Source organism: Mustela erminea, chromosome 3 (assembly GCF_009829155.1).
Source record: "Mustela erminea isolate mMusErm1 chromosome 3, mMusErm1.Pri, whole genome shotgun sequence".
Taxonomy (NCBI): domain Eukaryota; kingdom Metazoa; phylum Chordata; class Mammalia; order Carnivora; family Mustelidae; genus Mustela; species Mustela erminea.
The window spans coordinates 153,838,576-153,863,000 of record NC_045616.1 but is presented as its reverse complement, the minus strand read 5'-3'; the positions used below and the strand labels follow the sequence as shown (position 1 = coordinate 153,863,000).

General features: G+C 37.1%; 1 long non-coding RNA gene across 2 annotated transcripts in view; it reads right to left on the bottom strand.

Moving 5' to 3' along the window:
• LOC116587067 overlaps window positions 1-8,323 on the bottom strand; it is a 45,662-nt gene extending 37,339 nt beyond the window's left edge. For both annotated transcript variants that reach the window (XR_004284292.1, XR_004284291.1), the window contains exons 1-2: window positions 8,202-8,323; window positions 7,431-7,527 (exon numbers count right to left, since the gene is read on the bottom strand). This is a non-coding gene — a long non-coding RNA (uncharacterized LOC116587067). The remainder of the gene's footprint in view (window positions 1-7,430; window positions 7,528-8,201) is intronic.
• Between the last annotated feature and the right edge of the window lie 16,102 nt (window positions 8,324-24,425).

The window sequence follows — 24,425 nt, the reverse complement described above, 5'->3', positions numbered from 1 at the left end:
ACTATTATTACACAGTATGCCATCAAATAAATGTACTATAATCCGTTTAACCATTCACCTGTTGAAGGACATTTGGCTTGCTTCTTGTTAATAAAGCTGCTATTAACATTCAAATCCAAATCTTTGTATAAATATATATTGCAATTTATCTTAGAAATATATCTAGAAGTAAAATTGGTAGTTTATATGCTGTCTAATTTTATAAGAATGCAAAAAACTATTTTACCATTCTGCATGTCCAACCATAATTTATGTGAATTCTAGATGTTCCACATTCTCCCCAACACTTATTTTTTCATCATAATTTTAGCCATTCTAGTTGTTATATACCACTGTGGTTTTAATTTGCATTTCCCTAATAACTAATAATTTTGGATACCTTTCCATGCGCTTAATTTCCATTCATATATCTTCTTAAGTAAAGCATTCAAATCTTTTACCCATTTCTTCATCAAAGTATATTGGCACAATATTAGTAACTAGAGACTTTATTCAGATTTTACCAGCATTTATACAAACTTGTTTATGCCTATACATGTGTATGTATGGGTATAGCTCTCTGTGATGTTACCACATGTATGGATCTTTGTAACCTCCAACACAATCAAGATATACAAAGTTTCCTCACCACAATGAATCCTTTCATGTTACCCCTTCATAGTAATACCACTGCAATCCTGGCGATAAGCAATGACTTTTGAAGAATAAAAGGTTTTAGGTTATCAATTACATTACAGTTTATGTTTCTTACATTTTAGAAAACTTTTACCTAACTCAGAGTTACTACAACTTTTTCCTAGGCTCTTTTTCTTGAAGTCTTTTCCTTACAACACTTACTTGATCCATTTCAAGCTAAATTTTTCTCCCTAGAGATCTTGCAAAGATTTTTTATCTTTATTTTATAATCTTTACATTATTGAAAAGTGTTTTCTTTTAAATTTAAATTACATATAGAAATGGGGAATTTTCCTGCAACACTGTGTTGTTCCAGACATTCTGAAATAGTTTGTCATCATCAAGGGACTGAATGGTGGCCCTTCAAATCCATGTCCACCCAGAAACTCAGAATATAATCTTATTTGGATAGGAGTTTTTGCAAATGTAGTTAATGTAAGGATCTAGAGATGAGGTCATCTAGGATTATCTTGGTGGGCTTTAAATCCAAGGATGAGTAATCTTAGAAGAGACAGAACTAGAGACACAGAGATATACAGAGGAAGAAACCCATGGAATGATAGAGACTGGAGCTATGAAACCACAAGCCAGGGACCACCAAGCATTGCTGGGACAGATTTTCCCTTATAGCATCCAGAAAGAATCAACTCCTTATTTCAGCCTTTTGCTCTTCAGAACCGAGAGAATAATTTTCTGTTGTCTTAAGTCACTCAGTCTGTGATCATTTGATTTGGCAGCCCTGAAAACTAATCCACGGTCTAACTGTGGTGGCAATTTCCTAATGAAGACTGAAATCTAGGTTACTAAGAGATGAGAGAGTAGATAAGTGTTCTTTTAAGTCACAGTAAGGGGCCCCTGGGTGGCTTAGTGGGTTAAGCCGCTGCCTTCGGCTCGGGTCATGATCTCAGGGTCCTGGGATCGAGTTCCGCATCGGGCTCTCTGCTCAGCAGGGAGCCTGCTTCCTCCTGTCTCTCTCTCTGCCTGCCTCTCCGTCTACTTGTGATTTCTCTCTGTCAAATAAATAAATAAAATCTTTAAAAAAAAAATACTTTAAGTCACAATAAAATAAATATTATGAGAACATGATTGGAAACTCACAGTTACATAGTACAAAAATCATCCAAATCACCTCTATCACATTTATGAGGAGAATTTTTATTACCCTGGGATATCACTTCATTGTGAAGTTATTTACTGATTTGAAATATCCTCCAGGAGGCCCTCTTTTCCACAGTGAATCTGGAATAACTTCCACATTTCAGGGAAGTTAGTTTTCCTGTCTCCATCTCTAATTCCAAGTTTTCTCAGGTTTGAAACAAATGATACCTAAATCAAAGTCAATACCAACATCACCTTGTCATGTTATAATGTCCTTTATCAGATAATGCTCTGATAAAGAGTTTGCTGAACACCTGCCTGTTGAAAATAACTAAATCATTCTTTACCAGGATTGTTACTGAAACTATAAGATAACTATGAAGGTTTGTTAATAGTACTATAAAAAGGTAAAACTTATCAATGTATTATTAAAAATTGACATTGAACCCTAAGTTTTCAGTTATCTTACTGCTGGGTTTCCCCTTCTACATTGCATAAAACCAGAGGAGATAGGATGCCAATACAACATCACCATTACCTATAAATTACACAAATTTGTATATGGGCAAAAATTTAGTCAGTTATTTCCAGGCCACCAAACTATAGTTTCAAAGTAGTAATAGAATAGTTCAGATTCTGCAGTTCAGATTCTCCAAATTCTGTCCTGTGTACCAGAAAAAAAAAAAAAGAAAAGTAAAGAAAATTAAGGTTTACAATGGTCAAAATCCACAACACTCACAACACCAAATGTTGGTGAGGATGTGGAGCAACAGGAACTCTTATCCATTGCTGGTCGGAATACAAAATGGTACAGCCACTTTGGAAGACAGTTTGGTAGTTTCATACAAAACCAAAGTTACTCCTAACTCCTTGGCATTTATTCAAAGGGGTCGAGAACTTATGTTCATACAAAAATCTTCATACAGATGTTTAGGGCAGCTTTGTTCACAATTCCCAAAACTTGGAAGCCACCAAGATATCTTTCTGTAGGCAAATGGATAAATAAACTGTGGTGTATCCAGACAAATGAGTATTATTCAGTGCTAAAAAGAAATAAGCTCTCAAGCCATGAAAACACATGGAGGAATCTTAAATGCATATTACTAAACAAAGGAAGCCTGTCTGAAAAGGCTACACACTATATGACTTCAATTATAGGACATTGTAGAAAAGTCAAAACTAGATACATAGATCTGTAGTACATAGATTGGTGGTAGTCACATGTTAGTGCAGAGGGAAATAAAAGGAGCACAGAGGAATTTCAGGGCAGGGAAAATATTCTGTATGATGCTATAATGATGGATACAGGTCATTAAACATCTGTCTAAAACCATAGATGTACAACTCCAAGAATGAATTCTAATGTAAACTATGGACTCTAGGAGATAATGATGTGTCAGCGTGAGGCATTGCATGTGTGGGGACGGAGGTTGTGGAAAAATCTCCGTTATCTTCTGCTCAGTATTGCTTTGAAACGGCTCTTTTTAAAAAGTCTGTTAAGTAAAGTCTATGTGTATTGGGTGAGGAGGGATGGGGTTACCATTGTTGCAAGGGGAGGTTCACTAGGTTTTCTAAAAACTGTGATTTTTCTCCAATTCCTGATGGGTACCATCCTTCCAGGTTGCTACGGTAAGTCTCCTTGGCTGACTGACTGCCAGAGCTTGGGCAGAATCCTTATGCCACTCAGAGAATTTACACATTGCTTCTACCTCACTAGCACTGCTAGGAACAACACTACACAGCACAAAGTCTTCATCCATCTTATGTGACCACAGAACAGGAACCTAGAGAAGTTCTAGAATCTCAGTATCCTTGGCTATATTAAAAGCCCTATGGTCCTACACTGCTACAACAAATATTTTGTAGACAATATTAGGCAGAGCTCTAAATGCTAAGAATATTACTGATCAAAAAAGCCAAAGTTCCTGATCTCAAAAAGCTACAATAAGGCTGGAAGAGAGGATGAGGAAAAAAAATAAATAAATAAGGCAAATAAGATAGTGGCACCTAGTGACATATAAACCTAATGAACAGGGTTTCTGTAGAGGTATCCACATAGATCACTACAGGTAGCGATCTTGGTGATGGAGAAAATAGAGGGAAGGGAGAAGAGAACATGTTTGATCTGAAATCTACACAATCAGGAGCCAGACATGCACAGATAGCACAGAAAAGCAGCCCAGGATAAGTAAAATCCATGTCAAAGCATTTGGAGGACCAGGAGAAAAGCTTGATGAAGTTGGCCCTGGGTGCCAAGTGGTTTGAGTTCATTCTAAGTATAATGAGAAATAACTGAAAGGCTTTAAAGAGGGAAATGCATGATCTGATTTAAGAATGTAGGTAATCACTATGACCACTCTGACTGTTCCATGGAGACAGACTGTAAAGGGGCAGGAAAGAACAAAGAAGAAATAAAAGTATAGGAGGTTGTTCCATATTATAGGAACACAGGGGAGAAATGACATTACCATGATCAGGCAATAGATGAAGACAAATATTCTTAGAGGTATTCTGAAGGTAGAGTCCATTAGACTTCCTGAGAGCTGATCGATTTGACGGGGGCAGGCAGAGAGGAAAGGAAAGGTGAGACTCCAAGGCGACACCAATGCTGGCTTGAAACTGTGCATCAGCACTTCTGCATCAATGGCCTTAGGCCGTTGTTCAGACCTGTCTCTTCCAATCTCAACAACATATCTGTGGAAGACAATTCTCTATGGGTCTGTCACATTTCTGTGCATTTCATGAGCACTGATGGCATTTGCTCTGGACTAACTTTACATATGTGTTTGTACAGCAAAAGCTTAGAAAATAGATATATGTCTATCAGGAGCAAAGGAGAGGTTTGTTTTCTATCCCATACAATAAAGATAATGTCTCTCTCAGAGGCAAAAGTCAGACAGATTTGTTTTCTCTTAAAAAAAAAAAAAAAAAAAGATTGGGTTCCCTAAATTCATGGCTTCTTTCCCGTTATGCAACCTGAGTGGCCCAGTCATGTCACCTGCCAACTGGTGCTCAGGGAACCAGTAAGCAAGTGGAGCATAAGGTCAGTTCCTTCCTAGGTCTTGATTCATCACCAGGAAGGTCTTTCTTCATCTCTATGTCAGACCCTTGCATTTTTCCAATGGGTTATTTCCTTATTTCTACCAACTTTTCAGCTGCTTCCGTTAACAAAGAATGCCAATATCTTGCTTACCAGATGTGGAAAGCTCTAAGGGAGTCACGATAAATGTCAACTTTTTTTTTTTAAGTCTCATATCTAGTGTGATTAGGGTAGCTTTCAGGACTGGAAGCTTGATTCAGGAGCACAATTTAGAATATTGTTTTAAGCCCAAAAGACTTACCTGTGGCATTGTCTATGTAGTAAATTACCACTTTTATTTTCTTTTCCATAATTATAGAGAAGGGAATATTTCCTAATTAGAAGCACTACGAGTGCCACTAAATATAACAAGGAATGTTGACTATCTAAAAAGACAATGAGTAACATAATTTGATAAATGAATTACTATCAGCGGAATGAAAGTATACATTTAAGAAGTGGAAAACAATAATCATTTGGTGGGAAGGAGCTTCAAGGAGGGTGCCTCTAGAAAGGAGAGAATGAGGAAAAGGTAAGATAGAACAAAATCAAGGTCATTTTTAGTAGAGTGGAGTCCAGTATAAATTTGAGACAATTGTTCAGTGGACTCACCTTGGTGAAGCAATTGAGAGAAAGCCCTAAGAGCTCTTGAGAAGAATCATTACGTACTTTTGTGTGCTTAAAATGAATGCCTTGCTACCTAAAATAATTAGCACATTTGTGGTCACAGATTCCTTGTAAGAGCTATGGAAGGGCAATTAGCCAATCAGGTACAAGGATGAGAATCTAGATTTTAAAAATGGGGTGTGTGGAAGACTTCTTAAACTGGTCTGGATATGGAATCCCATCTTTCAGTGAAATGTTTTAGGTACTCTATCCTCTATACAATGACCGATACTATTGCTTGTTTCACTTTCAAAATGGCTGGGACTGACATGTAAACAGATGCAAAGATGAGGAAACGTACCTATATGAAGGAAAGGGACATTATATTATCACCGACAGTTGAAATCCCCCTTTCTTGCAACATCTTCTATAATTTCTTCCTCTGGATTCTAACTTCCTGGCTCTTTAAGAATGCCCTTTGAGTTCCCACCATCTCCACAACTGAATTTTAAAGGGATATATAGTGGCATTCTATCTTAACTACCTTCCAACCATGGCTTTCCACCAATATTATCTGTTGGTGGTATTTAAGGAAAAAAGCACATCAAGAATAATGGGAAAGCCCTATGAGAAGCACATGAGAGCAAGATATGAAGCAAAGGTTTACAGATGGATATGCCATGAAATCTTAAAACAAAGTTCACTTGGAGAGTTTTTCAACCTTCCTGAATTAAGAATGATTCATTTTTGTGCCTGATCAAATTACAAAGAGTAGATCATATATTCTGTTAAGCTTCTTAGAGAGAGTTGATAAATTTTCACTTAATGGTAACATTAAGTGCAACCTATTTCATTGCTATATTTAATTTAATAAGTTACAATAAGTACATACCTTGATTTATCCCAACCTACTTAGCTTGAGTCCTTCTATCTGGTCATACATTATAAAACTTGTAGTAAGTAGAATTTTAAGATGGCTCTGATGACCTTCAGGCCTTGGCATTATTCCCATGATTATATTACAAACAGATTATCCCAGTGGGACCTAATCTAATCATACCAGTTCTTTAAAAGCACAGATTTCTCTGTCTGGGGGCACAAGAGGGATTCAGTGAGACAGGAAGTACAAGAACTGTCACCAGTCAGATGGAGGGGATGGACCATGGGTAAGGACAAGTTAGTTCCTCTAGAAATTGACAGCAACCCCGTGCCAGACAACCAGCAAAGAAATGAAGACCACAGCCCTGTAACTGCAAGAAACTCAATTCTGCCAACAACCTGAATGATACTGGAAACAGATTTCTTTTTTTCCTTACAGCCTCCATATCAGAGTTCAACCTGTCTAACTTCTTGATCCTGGTCTTGTGAGACTCTAAACAAAGAACCGTCTGAGCCAGTCTGCACTTCTGACCTTCAGAATGCTGACAATAATCAATACGTGTGTGCATGTTTTTATAAAGAATCTACATTTGTGGGAGTTTGTTATACCGAAGTATGAAATTAATATAGAAAGAGAAGTCTAAATTATGAAATTATGATAATTCCTGCCAATAATATATACAATACAGAAAAACTAACCTGATATTTATTGAAAAAGATTTTCTTAAGAGGAAACTTCCAGATGGGTTTGAGGCACATATTTCTACTCTGTTCTTGCACAGTTTATCTCATATTCTTCTGTTATCGAGAGCACTTTTTAAACTTTTTTTTTTCAGTGAAATACTAGTTGTTAGTGAGCATCTTAGAAAACAAACAAACCCCAATGAGCAATGAGGATGAAATTTCCAGCAATACCCTTATATATGATGTGAAACATTCATCCTCACTTTTTATCCACGGTATTCTTTGCCTCTGAGACTTGCTAGAGTTCACTAAAATCAAGCCTGTTTGATCTCCATGACAACAAATCAAGGAGGCAGCTCTAATGACACACAGCAGACACAAGGCAGTGTTGCACACTGGTAAAACTCACCAGTTCCTGAGTTGATTTGTCTGGTTTCCAGTCCTGCTCTGCCAGTTATTTACTATGTGATCTTGAGCAAGTTTCTTAAGCCTAATGGTGTGTTCATCTGTAAAACCAAGAGAAACAGCATTTGTCTCATAGAAGGTATTATAAATGTATAATATTTTAGGTACTTCCTGGAATAAAGTGAATGCTCAGTATGTTTTACAATGTTTATTTTTAAAGATCTACCCTAGACTAATGGGAACTCAAATGCTGCATACCTGATTCCAGACAACTTTTACCAATCTCTGAACCAGTCTTTTTCTTGTCTTCCCTCTTTTTGTCAAAAACTTCTACCACTTTCCAAGTTACTCGGACTCAAAGCCTCAAAATAATCAGAGGCAAAATTTTAAAGTTGACTCTCTTCTAATTGATCTCCAATTGATCCTATGCTGGAGTGGGCCACAAGAGAGACACTTGCACAAAGTCTGAAGGAAAGGGGCAGCCATTTTCAGCTTGCACACATTGTTGCCTGCCCTCTGACTCCCATCACTGGGGTAGGGCACCACAGGTGCGCAACAGCTCCATCTGTCCCAGATTCCTACTTTGGCTTCTCTGACTCCTGTCAGACAAGTGTGTGTCTTTAGCTCTATATGACAAAGAGCCCCCCAGCTTCCACAGGATACCCATTCCACTAGGTCAGAGGCAAAAAGAACTTATGCAGGCTTCAGTTCCCTCTCATGGCCCCAAGTTTGTGTTTGTGGATATCCACTCATTCTTTTATCTTTCCCACCATACCTCCATCTTCCCTTCCTGTCTTCCCTTCCGGGACTTCAATCTCCAGCACGAGACTCAAGGACAACAGCCTTGGAGAGAAGGCTTAGCTAGCTCCTAGGAGTGTTAGTAGTGCTGAGGAAAGCAGAACTGAACCCAACCGCATGAGACTGAATGGAGAAAAATATCCAATTAGCACAAAAAGGTGAAAGGATATAACTCCCTGTGGGGGCCACAGAAGGAAGTGAGAGAAGGAAAGGAGAGGGAGAGAGTGACACCCTGCTCTGGATGTGGATAGGACAAGAAGCCAGGTAAGTTGGGAGAGGTGGTATCTCCTCCACTCATATCTCAGAGCTTGGCACAATGGTTGCTTAAAGAGAGTGAGAAATATGAGCTTGCAGGAAAACCAATAGTCGGCATCCATATATATGTATTTCCAATAGGTGCCCTCCGAAGCAAGAGGTCAGAAGCGACATAGCTGATGGCACATATTTTGAGATGCCTCAAGGGTAATACCCATATCCCAATAACTAAGGAAGAAGTGAAAATGGGGTTCAAGTTTCAGCAAAACTTGAGTTAATCTTTTGGCACTGTTAACCTTCTACCTCTCAGACACGTCTTTTCATTTTCATTTAAAAGATGGTTTACATCTTTTCCCTCCTACTTAGAAAATTCAAAGGTGAAGCTCAAGCATAAAATGAGGTGACAGCCAAGTAACTCAGAAATAGCCCCTTACACAGCAGAAATCAGACGGGTCAAGGGCTGGATTGTAGGACAGAAGGGAGAAGTTCAAGGTTGAAAGGAGAAATTCTCAAGATCCTGGAAATTATCCCTGGTTGTAAGAAAGAGGAGAGGGAAAGATCGCATTCAGGATGATGAAGTTTCTGGCTGAAAGTGACATACATCTCTTTTGTCCAAACATCTTTCTACAAAGCAAGTTCACACAGCCACCCCTGAGTTCAAGAGACAACGGTGTAAAGTCTTCCCATAAGAAGAGGAAACTGCAGGGAGGAAACCAGAATGGTTGCTAAAAAAATGTGAATTCCCCAGAATTTTACCAAAGTTAGAATAAAGCAAAGCTGCTCTTATGAGAACTTAAATTTGCCCTAGTAATCAATCAGTCTAATTATTTTACATAAGAAAAGGCAGGCAAACTCTGGAATGGGCTGTTATTGTCATTTTAGTTAGTGTCACAAAGAGGCATTTGGCTCTAAGATTACCAAAGCAGGGGTCTCAGGCTGAAGCTCTGCAGTTGGTGGGAAGGTGAATTACAACCTTCATTGCAATAGGCAGATCATAGACAATGAGTGCTAACCAGCTTGAACTAAGAACCTTACATAATGTCTGCCTATGTTCATAGACTTTCAAGACACAAAGAAACAAATATACATCTAGCTTATGGGCTACTGGTTTGTAAACTGTAGTCTATCAACAACTACATTGAAATATCCTAGTAATTGATGGGATTTCTTTTTAATAAAATGGGCAGGCAACAAGTCACCAACGTACATGAAAAAAGGATCCATGGGTCTTCCACTATCAAATTGTTATGTGACCTCTACTAAATAACTAATACCTTCTTTATTCTGTTTTCAACTAGATGGCAAAATAGTGTTACCATGTTCACAGGGCCATTACAGTGTGGACATATATCATTTTTGGACAGCTGTTTAAGTTGGGTACTTATTATTCTACCATGAGATCAAAACTAGTAAATCATACCACTACTCTACTATTAGGATGATATAGAACACCTATTAGCTATTTATGACCCTAACATTAGAAAAGAAAGTGAGCAGCCAGCATTAATGCTTAACGTGATGAGGGTCATCATTCAGCACTGTCCTGGTAATTCCCATATGCTCACAGTATTTGAGAAAGCCTCAGACATACCCCATGCTATCCAAAACATTTCCTTGAGAGGCTATCAACAACATCGGAGAATTTGTATCAGTAGGATTTTAAATATACACATCATGCCTTTTTTCAACATAATTTACATATCATAAAATCATAAAATTCACCTTTTAAACTATACAGTTCAAGAGATTTTTTAATACAGTCACAGAGTCATGCAACCATCACTACTATCTGATTCTAGAACACCACGAACAGGTGACAATGAATGAGAAACTAATGTGGACATTAACAACAACAAATACATATATTTGTTGTCTATATAGGTAGAGAGAGAGAACCTAAATAAATCCACTGAATAATTAAATGCAATTGGCAGAGGGATCTGCAGTCTTCATCAGGAAAAGACTAAAAGTCTCCTGAGCACCTATATAATCTAGGGAATTGTAACTTCTTGATATTTAATATCATTTGTCACAGTTTACTGACTAGATTCAAAATGAAGATTTTAAACGACAGAAACCACATTCCTAGATCTTCAGTTCAATAGTTAGAGGTTTTAATGACAATTCATGTGAACTCTGATTTGTTGTCTGTTAAACTGAATCTATGTCTGCAAGATGCCACAACAGCCAGATAAAAAGTCAAATTCCAGCTCAAAAATTCCATAACCAGAATGATTGACTTTTTAAAAATGAATTAGGGCTTATTTCACATTACATTACAGTGAATGTATCTTTGAGGTTTCACTGGGAATAATCCAGCTATTTAAAATGTTCTTCAAGCTATTCTTAAATCCACAAATTAATTTATACACATACACCTTAATTCATGTATTTGTATGGTTTATTTTACATATATCATATATCTGTTTGATATATGTAAAATAAATCATACAAATATATAAATTATAAAATAAATTTTATGAATCATAAATATATTTATAGATTTTATATAATTTCATAAATATAATTTATAAATTTTATATTTGTAAATATAATTTATGAATTTTATAAATTATAAATATATATAAACTATATATAATTTGTGTGTGTGTGTGTTTAGTTCTATGACAAAGCGCTCCAGCTTCCACAGGATACCCGTCCCACCTAGGTCAGAGGCAAAAAGAACTTATGCAGATTTCAGTTCCCTCTCATGGCTCCCAGTTTGTGTTTGTGGATATCCACTCACTCACTCTTTTGTGTGTGTGTGTGTGTATGTGTGCCTGTGTGTGTGTAATATTTATATATATTTATTTATATATAATATAATTATATATGTATTTATATTTATATAACATATATTTTTAAATATTATAAAACATATTGTATATTATGTATATGTATATGTGTATGTATACATATCGGTTGACCGGACACCATAAATCTCTATTCCTCAGTTGTGAATAGTTGGTAACCTTACTTGAAGAAAAGGAACTACTTACATTGTTTTATGTACAAACTTCTGCTACAGACAGGAGCAGACGGAATGATAGTCTTGGAGTGAGTAAAACCATTCAGGCCACAGGGAATTACCATAGGGAGGGCTGCCCTCTCTGGACCTGGAAGACTTTCCTGTCTTTCCATCTTCTCTCTCCTCTTGAAAAATCAAGGCTGGAATGTGTTAGTTTTATTTTTTTCACATTTTAAAATATCCCTCCTCATTATGGCCACACTGATCCCTCTCCCAAGGACTTAATACACATCACTTTTTGTGATTGTCCTTGCGCTCACCGCCCTTCCCCATTACAAGGCATGCGATGCCCAATCTGTTCTTCCACTGGCGTAGGCCACAGACCTTGTTACTCCTCACACCTCTGGTTCACACCCACACTCCAGAATACCTGAGGCTAACGGGCAGATCCACCTTCAGGAGAGAATCTACCTGCCTCTTACTTCTTCCACTGCTCCCAGCCAGGTCTAACCTTCACTCCTGCCTCTCGGGTGTTTCCTCCTCACACATACACACAACCTTTCCCATTCTGAAAACAGCAAGAGGGTGACTCTGTTACACTGGAAGTTCAAATAATCTCATCCTATGTAACCTTGGGGTGGCTCAAATTTTCTTGAGGGTCTCTGCATCCCACTCAAAGACAAGTCACAATAGTCTACTGCTCTTACCTGGCCTGTTTCTCACCACGTACCTCTGCTCCCCAACCCTTCCTCCTCTGTGATCGCTCACCTCCAGCCTCGCTGGCCTTCTTGCTACTTCTTAAAGTCACAGAATTGTCCTTTCTCCAGACATTTGTACCATGACTCACACCCTACTTCCACTAAAATGGAATATTTTCATAAAACGGCTGAAGTCTCCTGCAGCCCTTCTCTCTAAACAGCACTCCCTGTCCTGTAGTGGGGTCACAGTCCACAGCACTGGGATCCACCCCCCCCCACAAAATCCGTTCCCATGTTGACAATGATAACACCACAGGCGTGCTGAGAAGACAGAGCAGGTTTATTCTTCACGGGACCCAGCTGTCTGGGGAGAGCAGGGCCAGTTTGCTAAGCAGATCAGAGTGGCCTGAGATGGCAGGGAAAGGAGACGGGCTGAAGGTGTCCTCGTGATAGCTGAGTGATGAGGCACCAGAGAGCATTCCTGCAATGGCAGGAACATAGGTGCCAAGGGACAAAACAGCGGTTTCCAGTCAGTTTGGCTGCGTGTGGGGCAGAGGGGGAAGGTTATGATGGGCTTGAAAGCTTTGGGCAGTCAAAGAAGAAGTTGGGAGTCCATGCCCGTTCGTGCTCTCTGCCTGCTCTATCTGGCCCTGCCTCCATCACCACAGAACAGACTATTCACTCTTCATACCTATCTTATTTTCTCGTTAGTCTCCTCATTTAAAGACAATGTAAGTTTGATGTGCAGGCAAGGATACTTTCCTCTTGGGCCCACTGTGTTATACTCACAGGATTATATTCCAGGAGAGGACTCGGCACACAATAAGAACTCAATCAATATTCATCGTATGAATAAATTCATTTTTGCTTCTTCTGTATAACGAGTATCCCACACTTACTAGTAATTAAATATTTGCTGACTGGATGAACAAAATGCAATGTAGCGTCGGACAAAGTATATCAAAATGATCGCTCTAAATTAATACACTAATATAACTGCTGTAGTCACCCTAACCACTTTGATGTCAGCTGACAAAAAAAGTCTTTGGGGAAAAAAGCAGAACATCAAAGCATATTATTATTAAAGATAACAAATTTGCATGTGAGCTACTTTCCAATAACTCCATAAATACTATGATTTATAGCTTTCTAATTAATATTATGTACAATAAACAAATAAACGGGCCAGATGACTTGAAATTTCCCATTGCGTTTCAGATACTGCAAACCCAGGAATCTTATGCAAAGTAGATATTATTTGACCAGCAGGAATGAACTCAGTCTCTATGCCCTGACACATCCTAGGCCAGTAAAGAGTAAAGGGTTCAGAGCAGTAATGTATACAATAGCATTCTGGATGTTTTTTTTTTTTATTTTCACTTCCTTTTACATCAAAAAGTATATAGTTTTTTAAGTATCTACAACTTGTAAATAAGGTAAAGAAAAGACAGCAGTCATGAAGTATTTTAAGTTTCACTCTGGGATATTTTCATTTCTAAGGGAATATTACTTTGTGTCACTTATAATCTTCTGTTAAGGTTCTAGATGTATGAAGTTGGTTATTAAATTATAGATTTTTGTCAGTAGACATGCAAATGTTATCTCTGAACCAGAAAAGAAAATCCCTGAAGTAATGGTTTTATTGTCTTATAGAATATTAACCTATAAAAATATAGGAATTAGAAAGTCCTATAAAACAATATTATTTTTTTTAAAGATTTTATTTATTCATTTGACAGACAGAGATCACAAGTAGGCAGGAAGGCAGGCAGAGAGAGAAGAGGAAGCAGGCTCCCCGCTGAGCAGAGAGCCCGATGTGGGGCTCGATCCCAGGACCCCGGGATCACGACCTGAGCTGAAGGCAGAGGCTTTAACTCACTGAGCCACTCAGGCGCCCCTAAAACAATATTATTTTAACAACCTTTTCCTTTTCAAACACCTATACATAGTCAATTCCTCATATGTTCTTTGAATCAGCTTTACAACCTGCTACCTCCCTTATTTATTAACAAAATAATTTTGGACACATGATAATTTTCTACTTCTATGACAATCGTGTTCACTTTTTAACTTGAAAATTGTGCTTTGATTCATCGTTTGGATGCCTGAACAATAAGAGCAACAAATAACTAGAGCAGTAAAAAGAACCCAATACCTTAGCTACCAGCCAGAGGACGTAATTTGAAACTAGCTTTTTCAAAAAGAGAGTATTTAAGATTCCAAGGCACTCATAAAATCTTAGAATGCCATCCACAAGTTCTAGAATTTAAATGCAATAGTCCATGGCTGGGTGGTATCTAATGTAAGGGGCTGAGCAGCTCCACCACTTCTATAACCATAAAAATACATTTTTTGATGAATTCTCAGTATTTGACAAATAATATCATTTAGCTGCCTGTGCTAGGAAGGTTTGACTTTCAAATCATAATGCCAGTATTTTACGACAATAGATACCTCTTATCACTTCTTTTCCTTTAGCAAATTTTCTGAAAGAATTTTAGCCTCCCAAATATATCCCATGTATCAGACCAGGCCATGGCAGAGTCAGACAGGTAATAGTGGTAGGTAATAAACTGAAGAAGGTAATCACCTGGGGTAGGTCATACTGTGGAGCTGGTGGAAATGATATCACACATAAGTCACCTCTGCTATGTATATTATTAGATCTTCCCACTGATGGAACCAACCCCACACACATTCAGGAAGGATCCCAATTTCTGTCAAAACTAACTTTTGAAAAAATAAACAGGATTCCATCTGAGGCCCATAGTGATTTAAACCAGTATCTTGTAAGAGCTTCCAAGCATTGCTAAGCCTCACTTAACATGTAGAAATGAAATGCTTGCTTTTCCCATTAAATTCATTTGGAGTAACCAAGTCATCCATGGAAAGCTTTGGCAGGCCAGGAAATGATAAAGCTGACAGTTACCTGCTCCCAGGCCCCACATATACCCAGCTGTGCACCTGTTTCTCATCTCCACCTCCATCGCTGCCTGCTTTTCCCTCTAAGGTGACACTGCACCTAAGTCCATATTCATAAAAACATAACTACTCTCCTTCCCACACTTGGCTGCTAAATATATCCTTACATGCACCCTTCCCCCGAGGCAACCAAATAATCATTCCCTAATCAATTTTGTTGTAAAGCAAATCCTCTGCATGATTACATGGTTGTTAGGATATCTTAAGTCCAAATTAAATGGGGTAGATTTTAAAATTGGGATGTCCCGTGACTTTCTGCTTCCCACCTCCCTGCAGCAGTCTTTAATCCTTTTTGCTTCCAGATATGTCCCTCAACAGCTGCCATTTCATTTGGCCATTAACTGGGTAGGAGAGAATGAGGAGCGGGTAGGAGGAGAGAAATAGATGCTTTATTTTCCATTTTTCCTGTCTTCTTTTTATTTCCAATAAAATAATGCTAGGTAAGAGAAAATGTTTGGGGATGTAAAATTCTGAAGAATCAGTTGATGTGTTAAAGACATAGTAACTCTAAGCTTGTTGGGCAAAATATCATTATTCTCAATTGCCTAATAATGAATTTCTTCCTTTGTTTAACTTCATGTAGTTTGAGAGCAACTTCCTTCTTCTTAACTTTAGGACTCAGGTATCTAGACATGTGAGTGTGTAAGATTTTTCAGCTAAGTTAAGAGTTTTAAAATCACCTATTTCAAAGAATTATTGTCAAAGTCATTACAGTCACATAGCATGGGTGTTTTGTAGTTTCTTTAGTTAATAAAACAAGATAGAAAGTATACAAAATAACTGCACTTTTATTTAATGCTTATACATAGGGGTGAATGTGTGACTTACTCATGAAAAATTCAATGTATGATAATCCAATGAACAAAGAAATGATAGCACTACTGTTGAATTTGAAGAAATAAAAAGAAGGTACTATGTTTTATTTAAATAATTTCCTCTGTACATTTGAAATATCCCCAGTTTTGCAGTGATCTGGCTCAAGGAAGGAGAGATTTATATGTCGTTTTATCATTTTTAAGGGGTATCTTCAACATGGATATCTTTGGCAACATCTATTCTAGAGCTCCTGTTGCCTATGAAAAATGTTCTAATATTGTATTTATTTCATGTCCTTAATGAGGAACAAATTCCTTCACCTACCCCATTACAAAGCATCTTTCCTTTTTGCAGAGAGTACTCAAAATATGAAATGGCTTTTTCATTGTCTTTTCTCATACTGTGACATCCCAAATATCCCAGAAAGAAATGCTAGCTATTTAAGCAATCCTGTCATATTTGAAAAATGAGCCCTTGCCTTAGTTACTCAAAGAAAGGGAAGGATTTGTCACCTACCGGTGCTCCTTTATCATGGTACCTCTGGATCATTCATCTTGTTGCTTGTCAACTGCTTTTTCAAATAGAGTCCTTGTAATTACCAAATGACAATTACGGTTTTAATTGAGTGTGGGGGGTGTTGAATATCTGTTGCTATAAATGAGTTGAACTTTTCCTGATCTTAGTTACATTTTGTACAGGCAAAAAGTATGCCTGTGAATTATGCACATTAAATGTGGTCAGAAGCAAGTTACTTTAATAGGGTAGAGTAATTTTTCGACTTTCCTATTTCTAATCAACCATGTATTGAGAACTATGCTAATGAAGAGAATAATGATCAACCAAAAAAAGAAAGTATTAAATTAGCTTTTGATTAATGAACAATATCTTTCAGTGGATGACTGCTATAGGCCCTTAAAAGAGCTAAAGCCTTGGAAACATTATGTAAAGCGTAGATTCGCCAGATGTTGGCTCTACGGTCTTGGGGGTGTTGTGTACTTAAGCAACACTTCCTGCCCCCTGTACCAATCCCAAGTGAGATTCCCTTGTGGTTACAACCACATAATAATTATGTGAGTGTGACTGGGGTCCCCACAAAGGGGCTTATAATGGTCTAGGCTGGGAAAATGCAGAATTTAATAGTTCAAAGGTCCTTACAAGTGAGGTAAGTCTCCTGTGTTTGACTTTTCCAACTCAAAACAAAACAAAACAAAACAAAAAACAAAAAATATTCTGATAATCTCTAAAGCTACCATCCTGTCTCTTTCCTTCCAAACCACTCATCCTTGAGACTCATCCTTGAGCTCTCAGTTAAAAGATCAGAACCTAAAGGAAGACCTTCCTTGAGTCTCTGTCCTCCACCACCCAGCCCCTCACACATTGACCTCGGTCCTCCCATACCCTAGTGACCTGAATCATTTACTCTTAGCACTTTTTACACTTGCAAAATATTTGTGCACGCAATTAGTTGATATATATCTGTTTTTCTCTTCCACACTATTATAAGCCATGTAGGGACATGGATCTTACCTTTCCTTTTGCTTATTATCATATCTTAAATACCTACCAGAGGACTGGGCACATTATAAAGAATCCAATAAATACTTTTTGAGTGAGAAATCAACTAAATAAGTTAATGAATAAAAGTCAGTGGCCTTTATTCTGACTTTGCAATATAAAGATACTTAATGCTCAACAATACTCAACACTTCTAAGACACAACTCTGACCTTTTTCTCATCCTACATGTTAACACTCTCTGTCTTCTCTTTCTTTCCTGGTTTCTTACTATCTAAAAAATATAGATATTTGCCAAAGATCTGTCTCACTTCTTTTTTCACTTTCCATCTACAGAGTTTCTCTCTGTGATTTCATTCATATCCAAAGCTTTATCTCCACCTGCTGATGACTTGCGAATACTTATCTGCAACTGGGCCTCTAAATGTATATAATAAACTGAGTTTCAGTTTATCACTCATACTGTGAAGCATTTGAACTGGATCATCTCCCTGACCTCCTTCTCCTCCAGAACAATAGCTCCAATTCAACATGTTTAACATGGACTGCTTCCTAAAACTACTGTTACTCAATTTCCCTCTGTTCTCAACAGTGATGCCATTCCCCATTGTGTGCCACACTGGATTTGAGGCTCTCTTTTGGTCTTTTTTTTTTTTTTTTTTAATTTGAGTATAGTTGACACACGATGTTGATGAGTTTCAGGTGTGTACAATACAGTAGATTCAACAAGGCTACCCATTCTGCTGTGCTGACACACGTGCGGCTACCATCTGCCCCAGTACAATGCTATTACAGTGTCATTGACTATACTTCTTATGCTGTGCCTTTCATTCCCATGACTTATTCATTCCAAACCTGGAATGTGGTCTTAAAACCATAGCCATAGTAAACATGCTGAAAAATTACCCAGCAAAATATAGCCCATAATTATACATATATATTTTTAAAACTCTAAAATTTCCTGAATAGAATACTAATGCCTATACTACAGATTTGCTCAGATTTCATCATATTTTTCAAAGCTCACAGACTGAAAAAAATAGCTATAAACATAGATACCTGGGATGGAAGTGTTAACACTGTCTTTTCTTAGTATTGTTTTCAACCTAGACAGTCTATCTTTCTGATGTGAGTCCCAGAATATGATCCATTTTCAGAGAGAGAGAGCTTTCCTTGAACTCGACCATCTCTAAATTGTAATTCTAGGCCCAGCAAAGTATCCCAGTTTCCAAAGCTACTCAAATTGCAAAGTTCAAAATTAAGCTAAAATGTAAGCAATCTCCTATAACTCTACTTACTGCTAATGTAAAATAAGTAAATCCAAAATTAACAAATGTGCCAATCTTTTTTATAAGTTATTTCTGGGGCACCTGGGTAGCTCGGTCAGTTAAGCGCTTGACTTTGGCTCAGGTCATGATCTCAGGGTCCTGGGGTGGAGCCCCACATGGCATCAGTCACCCTGCTCAGCGGGGTGTCTGTTTCTTCTTCTCTCTCTGCCCCTCCCTGATCCCGGCTCATTTTTCTCTTTCCCTCTTGAAAATAAGTAAATAAAATCTTCAAAAATAATAATAAATAAAAGTTATTTCAAAGATGCTATAAACAATTATATGTAGCAATCCATGATGATACCACAGAAATTCAAAATTTGATGGTTCTCCGGAAAATCTAGTTCTGCCTCTAAAAAATTTTAAATAGGAAAAAAGGCGGGGGGGGCGGTGCAGTTACAGCTTACAAGAAATCATAATTGTTAATAAAATGTTATCTGAAACTTGAATATAGGACTAAAATTGATGTGGTTTCAATATTACAATGACACATAGTCAAATAGGCCCAGCCTGATATTAGCTAATCATCTAGTGTACAATTAGTTGAATTATTGATTAATATTTATCAGACCAAAACTACATGAAGTTAGTCTTATAGAAGATTAATAAGTTTTTAAATGAGTTTGGCTGCTTAGAGAGGCAAAGAATTTCTACCTGATAGAAAAGATAATAAAGGCTATATTTTCTTGCTCTATAGGACATTAACCAGTTTTGTATCTTTTTTTTTTAAGATTTTATTTATTTATTTGACAGAGAGAGATCACAAGTAGGCAGAGAGGCAGGTAGAGAGAGGGAGGAAGCAGCAGGCTCCCTGCTGAGCAGGGAGCCCGATGTGGGGCTCGATCCCAGGACCCTGGAATCATAACCTGAGCCGAAGGAAGAGGCTTTAACCCACTAAGCCACCCAGGCGCCCCCAGTTTTGTATCTCATCTAGCAATCTTATTCTAGCATTATTTACTCTAATGACTACAGTAATCTGTCCAACTTTTCTTTTGAGTGGGATTTACCACCCTACTGGTTTTTTCAATATTAAATAACCATCTGAAACATGCTTTTCATAATTTTGAATGCAAATCATGTTGTTAGTCTCTGAAATTTATACCTTAACATAATTACTAAAAACATTATCCAGAATTTAGGTGATTTCAATGAGTAAACGAGTCACATTGGGGCCATTGAGTCTAGCTGATTAACCACTCCCTGCACACAATTCTGCCTGTTAGGCTACTAAGGAAGATAATGATCAGAACTCTGAGAAGTTTCCTCTCAGCTATGCCTGCTTTTGTGGGAACAGACTGTATTATCTATGTACCTAAACTGTTTCGCTCTCCTAAATAGAGCTGTTAGTGTAAGTGTCAGTGAATTCTATATAACAAACAACAGTAGAAAGCATGCATATTCCATCCAACAGACAGACTGTTGTGGTAAGAAGAGCCACGACTGGAATGGCAGTGGATGAGATGAGCCCCACAGTGGCTGGAATCCTCTAAGACAAGTTGTTCGAGTTCTGCAGAGACAAATGAGAGATTCTGCACTGGTTTTAAAGTTAATCTGTTATAGTGACATTTTAATTTTGTGAAGATATGCATAGTCTTTGTTAACTAGTTAAGATAATTAGAAGTATATTAGTGATGCCATTAATGATGAATTGTAACCCACGTTTAGTGAATAAAAGAAATCTAGAAAAGTTTATAAATTTGAGTAAGCATAATTTTTTACAATAAGCCTTTTTTGGTTTATTTTCTTTTTCTACTTTATTTTTTAAGTTCTGTTGATGTATAATTAAGAAATAAAATTGTAAGAGGGGCGCCTGGGTGGCTCAGTGGGTTAAGCCGCTGTCTTCGGCTCGGGTCATGATCTCAGGGTCCTGGGATCGAGTCCCGCATCAGCCTCTCTGCTCAGCAGGGAGCCTGCTTCCTCCTCTCTCTCTGCCTGCCTCTCTGCCTACTTGTGATTTCTCTCTGTCAATTAAATAAATAAAATCTTTATAAAAAAAAAAGAAAGAAAATTGTAAGATATTTAAAGAGTACCTCATAGTGGGGCACCTGGGTGGTTCAGTCAGTTAAGCACCAAACTCTTGGTTTCAGCTCAGGTCATAATCTCAGGATTGTGAGATCAAGCCCTACTTTGGCCTCTGTGCTGGGTGTGGAGACTGATTGGGATTCTCTCTCTGCCCCTCCCTTGCTAATATGGGCATACACATGCTCTTCCTTTCTAAAAAGATTTAAAAAATAAAAATTAAAAGTACACATCATGGTGATTTGATATCTGTGTATATTGTACATTGATTACAATGATTTGCAACATCTACTTAATTAACACATCCATCACTTTCTTTACTTATTTATAATTTTTTTGGTGACTTACCAAATTTGAATTATATAATATAGTGTTATAAACTATAACCATTGTGTTTTACACTGGACTCTCATTTATAGCATCCGTTTTATACCTGAAAGTTTATACCCTTTTACCAACTTCTCCCTATTTTCTCCACCCTTCAGCCCCTGGCAACCACTTTTCTACTCTCTAAGAGTTTGACTTTTTTTTTTTTTTTTTAATTTTTAGATTTCACAGATGCAATGTAGTATTTGTCTTTCTCTTTCTGGCTAATTTCATTTAGCACTACCCTCAAGGTCCATTCATATTATCACAAATGGGAGAATTTCTCTCTTTCTCATGAATAATATTCCACTCTGTGTGGTGTGTGTTTGTGTGTGTGTGTGTGTGTGTGTGTGTGTAGCATTTTCTTTACCCATCCATCCACTGATGGACACTTAGGTTGTTTCCGTGTCTTGGCTATTACAAATAATGCTTCAATGAATGTAAGGGTGCAGATGCATCCTTTGGATCCTGATTTCATTTCCTTTAGGTAAATACCCAGAAGTGGAATTACTGGATCATATGGTAGTTCTATTTTTAATTCTAAGGAACTTCCAAATTGTCTTCCATAGTGGCTGCATCAGTTTACATTCCCACCAATAGTGCACAAGTGTTCCTTTTTTTCCACATGCCTTGTTACCAATCTTTGCTGTTTTTTTCTTCCAGATGACTGCTATTCAAATAAGTATGAGGTGATACTCCATTGTGGCTTTGATTTGCATTTCCCTAATGATTAGTGATATTGAGCACTTTTTCATGTATCTATCTGCTGGTCATTTCTGTCTTCTTTAGAAAAATAACTGTTCAGTTCCTCTGACCATTTTTTCTTAAGATTTTATTAATTTATTTGAGATAGAAAGCATGAGTTGGGGGGAGGGGTAGAAGGAGAGGGACAAGCAGACTCCTTGCTAAGCATGGAGTTCAACAAAGGGCCGACCCCAGGACCCTGAGCTCATGACCTGCCAAAGTCAGAAGTTGAAGTCAGACACTTAGCCCAATGAGTCACACAGGTTCCTTGCTCATTTTTTAATCAAGATTGTCTTTGCCATTGAGTTATATGAGTTTTTCATATATTTCAGATATTGACTCTTTATAGGTATATGATTTTCAAATATGTTCTTCATTTTGTAGTTGACCTTTTCATTTTGTTGATTGTTTCCTCTGCTGTGCAGAGATGTTTTGGGTTTGATATAGTCCCACTTGTTTATTTTTGTTTTTAGTGTCCCAAAAGTCATTGTCAGTCCCAATGTCAAGAAGTTTAACCACTATGTTTCTTCTAGGAGTTTTATGGTTTCAGATCTTATATTCAAGTCTCTCAACCATTCTGAGTTGATTTTTACATGTGGGTGAAAAATAGAGGTCCAGTTTTCACAACACCATTTATTAGAGAGATTATCCTTTCCTCGTTATATATTCCTGGCTTTGATTAGCCTTTCAAAAATGAAAGATTTAAAAATAACTAATCTGTTGCAGGCTTATGTTTATAAATCAACAATCTTCATAACCATTAAAGCAAATCTTTTTCTTTTACAAATAAAACTTCTTGTTTCGCTTGGTATACAGTCTTAGAAAGAAGCTCAACCTTATGATAAGACATTCAACAAGTGCATATACACATTTAATTTAAATTTTATAAAATATAAAATGTTGGATAACTATAATATCTACCATATATATAAATGACTATCATATCTATCTTATATACAAAATAACTAACTCAAGACTTGACTTCTCAAAACACCTACGTCAACAATCTCCTATTTCTTCAAGATTATTTAACAACCATTAACCTAGCTGGAAAAGACAGACTCTGCTTCCACTAATTTTCTATACAAGGCAAAATTAAACAGGATAGGCATATAACTTTCCAATTCTCAGATCATTGTTAAAAATCTGTTTTCTAAAATATAGCACACACATGTGTATGCGTGTAAAAATGTTACTATCTACAATGTGGCAAAAGATACAGTCATAGAAACCTACACTGATTTATGAGCTAAAACATCTACATCACATCTAGCAGAGCTCATGAACTTCTGATAGGAAAGTCATATTCTTCTATTTCCCTGTAACTACTTAGCAAGCAGAGAAAAAAAATAGCATTTTTATAAATGCTTGAACTTTTCATTTTCATCCTTTTAGCCATATATCAAACAAACAAAATGCTGAAGTTACATTTACATTTTTTACATGTCTAGATAAAATATCATTTGGAGACAACTCATCTGAAGATATCCATACATTTCTACTTTTACACCAAAATCTCCTAGCATGAAATTCCATGCTCTGATTCTTCTATTCCTTTTCTAACCCTGTCTATTTCTTTCATGTGTAAGGCCTCTTCCAACTTTAAAAGAATGCATATGAGTCATCCAGGGAAATAAAGAATGAGAATCAAGTCCAAGGGCACTGAGGAATTAACTGGGATACCAAGCTGAACAAGGAAGACAGAACTAAAACTTACCAGTACTTAGTGGAAATTTATTGAAATGAGAAAACGTGCATTAGTTAGCAGGCACTGTCAAATCTCATTTATAAAAACTTAATTATTTTGTTACTTACAGTCACGCAAAGACTAAAGGAAAATATACACTGCATTATGCATGGGGAAAACAGACTCAACTAGCAAAAGGACAGAATCGACAAGACTGGAAGACATTCAAGAAGCAAATCTCTTTCAAGCACCTCAATAGCTTCCATCTTTTAAATAAATGTTCCATACCTTTAAGTAGAGCACACTAATGACCAGCCATGCTTACCTGATGCTCTGATGTGTAAATTATGATTCAACCACCATCATTCATTCATTAAAACAGGACTTCAACAAGGCAATTATCTGTTGCTACATAATCTTATCTAAATAACATGCAATTAAATTTAAAAAATGGTGAAATCTAAATGCAAAATTCATCTAATAGCGGTCTTAATGAAAATATAAATTTTTTAATAAAACACGATTTTTTAAAAGAGTTATAAATTTATTTGAGAGAGAGAGTGGTGAGGTTGGGGCAGAGGGAGAGGGACAAAGAATCTCAAGCAGACTCCTCGCTGAGTGCAGAGCCTGACATGAGGCTCAATCCAGTGACCTGAGCTGAAACCAAGAGTGAGATGCTCAATTGACTGTGACACCCAGGTGCCCCTTAAAAAACATTTTTAATATCACCTAAATAATATATCTAATTGTAAAAACATTAAAAATAACTAAAGTATTATAAGAAAACTAAAAGTTCATTGAAACCACAAAATTCTGTAGTTTCTGTA